We start from the raw sequence: 4,158 nt of genomic DNA, 5'->3' as shown, positions 1-4,158 counted from the left end.
TCCTTGACAAATTTCCCACTCTTTGGCAACGATCACACCTTAAAACAAACTGATGAGCATCCTTGAACAAAGTAGGCCAGAAAAAACCTGCTTGCAGAATACGAGCTGCCGTCTTCTCACCTCCATAGTGTCCACCATAAACCGTGGAATGGCAGTCTCGTAATATCCCCTCCGTCTCACAGAACGGGATACATCTCCTGATGATCTGGTCAGCTCCCTGTCTAAACAAATATGGTTCATCCCACATATACCACTTCACCTCATGCAGAAACTTCTTCTTTTGCGCGGATGTCAAATTAGGAGGCATTATATTGCTGACAAGATAGTTTACAATATCTGCAAACCATGGTTCTTCCTCCTGAATTGCAAACAACTGCTCATCCGGAAAAGATTCATTGATTAACGTCCTATCTTGTGAAGTAGAATCGGGATTCTCCAACCTAGAGAGATGGTCAGCTACTTGATTCTCGGTACCTTTTCTATCTTTGATCTCTAACTCAAATTCTTGAAGTAAAAGCACCCAACGAATGAGTCTCGGCTTCGAATCCTTCTTAGAAACCAGATAGCGAATAGCTGCATGATCAGTGAATACTGTCACTTTCGTACCAAGCAGATAAGATCGAAATTTCTCAAAGCCAAAGACTATAGCCAAAAGCTCCTTCTCAGTAGTGGTGTAGTTCAATTGGGCCCCATTTAAAGTCTTACTCGCATAGTAGACCACATGGAAGAGATTTTTCTTGCGCTATCCCAGAACTGCACCTACCGCATAATCACTCGCATCACACATCATCTCAAACGGTTCTGTCCAATCTGGTGCTGTAATAACTGGTGCCGTGATCAAACTCTCCTTGAGAGTCTCGAATGCTGCCAAACATTCATCATCAAATTTGAAAGGCACATCTTTCTCAAGTAAATTGCACAACGGCTTAGATATCTTTGAAAAGTCCTTGATGAATCGCCGATAAAAACCCGCATGACCGAGAAAACTACGGATTTCTTTCACCGAATTAGGTTGGGGAAGATTTTCAATGACTCCCACCTTGGCCTTGTCCACCTCCAGACCTTTGCTAGAGACCTTATGCCCAAGGATAATGCCTTCACGCACCATAAAATGACATTTCTCCCAATTAAGCACCAAATTAGTTTCCACGCATCTTTTGAGTACGGCGCGCAGATTATTTAAACATTCATCATATGAGTGTCCAAAGACGGAGAAGTCATCCATGAACACTTCGACGTTATTTCCAATCATGTCAGAGAATATAGCCATCATACATCTCTGAAAGGTGGCCGGGGCGCCACATAACCCAAACGAAACTCTACGAAAAGCAAATGTGCCAAATGGACAAGTGAAGGTAGTCTTTTCCTGATTCTCTGGTGCAATACAAATCTGATTATACCCGGAATAACCATCCAGAAGACAAAAATACTCATGTCCCGCCAATCTGTCAAGCATTTGATCAATGAATGGGAGAGGGAAGTGATCCTTCCTTGTGGCTTTGTTCAATTTTCTATAATCCAAGCATACTCTCCATCCTGTAACTGTTCGAGTAGGGATGAGCTCATTCTTTTCATTTGCGACCACAGTGATACCTCCTTTCTTAGGTACACATTGTACGGGGCTCATCCACGAGCTGTCAGAAATAGGATAAATGATGCCTGCATCTAGCCATTTCAGAATTTCTTTCTTCACCACCTCCTTCATGATCGGGTTCAGTCTTCGCTGCTGTTCCACAGTTGGCTTACTTCCTTCCTCTAGCAGAATTTTATGCATACAATATGAAGGACTTATCCCCTTGATGTCTGCTATGGTCCATCCTATAGCCGATTTGAATTCTCTCAAAATCCTTAAGAGCTTGTGTTCCTCACTACCTGAAAGGTCAGCTGAAATAATAACAGGTAACGTAGATGAATCACCTAAAAAAGCATACCTCAAGTGTTCATGTAATGGTTTGAGCTCTAAGGTAGGTGCTTCCTCTATTGATGGTTTGAGCTTCCCTTCAGCGTTCTTGAGGTCAGAGGTACCAAGAGATTCAAATGGTATGTCGAGCTTTCGCTTCCATGGAGAAGCGTTCAGATATTGTAATTGCTCGTTGCTATCTTCATCATCACTGTCAAATTCCCCCACTAAGGCCTTTTCCAATGCATCAGACATTAGGATGTGATCGAGTTCCGAAGTAACCGCAGAATCAATCACATCCACTTTTAAGCACTCCTCATCTTCTGTCGGGAATTTCATTGCCTTGAATACGTTGAAGGTCACATCCTGATCTTGGACCCGCATAGTAAGTTCCCCTTTTTGCACATCTATCAAGGTACGGCCAGTAGCCAAGAAAGGCCTCCCCAAGATTATGGGAATCTTCTTATCTTCCTCAAAATCCAGATTAACAAAATCTGCAGGAAAGAAGAGCTTATCCACCTTGACAAGCACATCCTCAACTATGCCCCTTGGGTAAGTAATGGAACGGTCAGCCAATTGTAGCGACATGTATGTGGGTTTTGGATCAGGCAGATCCAGCTTTTTAAAGATCGACAAGGGCATCAGATTAATGCTTGCTCCCAAATCACAAAGGCACTTGTCAAAAGTTAGATTGCCAATGGTGCAAGGAATGGTGAAGCTTCCTGGATCTTTCAGTTTTGGTGGTAACTTTTGCTGCAGAACAGCGCTGCATTCTTCCGTGAGAGCAACGGTTTCAAGGTCATCCAGTTTTACCTTCCTTGAAAGAATAGTCTTCATAAACTTCGCATAACTAGGCATTTGTTCCAGAGCCTCAGCGAAAGGTATATTGATGTGAAGTTTCTTGAACACCTCCAAAAACTTCTCGAACTGTCTATCCAGCTTTTGTTGCTGCAATCTCTTAGGAAAAGGTGGTGGAGGATAGAGCTGTTTCTCCCCTGTATTAGCCTCAGGCAGAGTGTGTTCAACAGTAGTCTTCCTTGGTTCCGCCGCTTTCTCCTTTTGCTTAAATTCTTCATCTCTAACTTCAGCTTCGACTTCTTTTGCCTTTTCAGCATCAGCTACTTTTCCAGACCTTAAGGTAATAGCCTTGACTTGCTCTTTAGCTTCCTTCCTGCCTGGTACTTCCGTGTCACTGGGAAGAGTGCCAGGTTGACGATTGAGCACTGCATTGGCTAATTGACCGATTTGATTTTCCAAGGTCTTGATAGAAACCGCCTGACTCTTGCACAACAGCTTAAGTTCCTCAAAATCAGCACTAGTAGGTGCAGCTACACTTCCCTGTTGAGGATATGATTGCCTTGTAGCATATTGATGTGGTTGCTGGAATCCAGGTGGGTTAAACTGTTTACTTACTCCTTGCTGATATGGTGGCTGAATAGCATTCTGATTATTCCCCCAGCTGAAATTTGGATGATTTCTGTTGTTAGGATGATAGGTCGCTGGCACAGGCTGCTATTGTCGCTGATAATTATTCACATACTGAACAGATTCGTTGACAAGAGAACACTGATCCGTAGCATGAGAACCTGCACAAAGCTCACAAACCATAGCTATTTGATTAACTCCATACGTAGCCAAAGAATCAACCTTCATTGATAGCGCTTGGAGCTGGGCTGCAATAGCGGTGGCTGCATCAACTTCCAGAATACCTGCTACCTTGCCTGATGTCATCCTCTGAGTTGGGTTCTGATGCTCATTTGCAGCCATCATCTCGATAAGATTGTACGCCTCAGTATAGCTTTTAGCCCATAAGGCGCCTCCAGCTGCTGCATCGAGCATGGGCCGAGATTGGGCCCCCAAACCATTATAAAAACCAGTGATTACCATCCAATCCGGCATTCCATGATGTGGACATTTTCTCAACATTTCCTTGTAGCGTTCCCAAGCCTCGCACATAGATTCTGTAGGTTGCTGCGCAAACTGAGTAAGAGCACTCCTCATAGCAGCAGTCTTTGCCATTGGATAAAACTTCACCAGAAACTTTTGCGCAAGATCTTGCCACGTAGTGATGGACCCAGCTGGTTCAGAATGTAACCAGTCTTTAGCCTTATCCCTCAGTGAGAATGGGAAAAGCCTCAACTTGATAGCCTCATCAGTCACGCCATTATACTTAAAAGTGCTGCAGATCTCGACAAAATTCCTTATGTGCATGTTGGGGTCTTCAGTTGCCGCTCCTCCAAAAGAAACAGAATTCTGCA

The 4,158-nt window shown here is 43.7% G+C and overlaps 1 non-coding gene across 1 annotated transcript; it reads left to right on the top strand.

The window, feature by feature from the left end:
* Positions 1–3,797: 3,797 nt before the first annotated feature.
* LOC141698876 (small nucleolar RNA R71) lies at positions 3,798–3,904 on the top strand. The gene has a single exon (XR_012565374.1). It is a non-coding gene; the product is annotated as a small nucleolar RNA R71 (small nucleolar RNA).
* The last annotated feature ends 254 nt before the right edge of the window (positions 3,905–4,158 follow it).

Source organism: Apium graveolens, chromosome 11 (assembly GCF_009905375.1).
Source record: "Apium graveolens cultivar Ventura chromosome 11, ASM990537v1, whole genome shotgun sequence".
Lineage (NCBI taxonomy): Eukaryota > Viridiplantae > Streptophyta > Magnoliopsida > Apiales > Apiaceae > Apium > Apium graveolens.
This window is presented reverse-complemented; position numbering and strand designations above follow the sequence as displayed.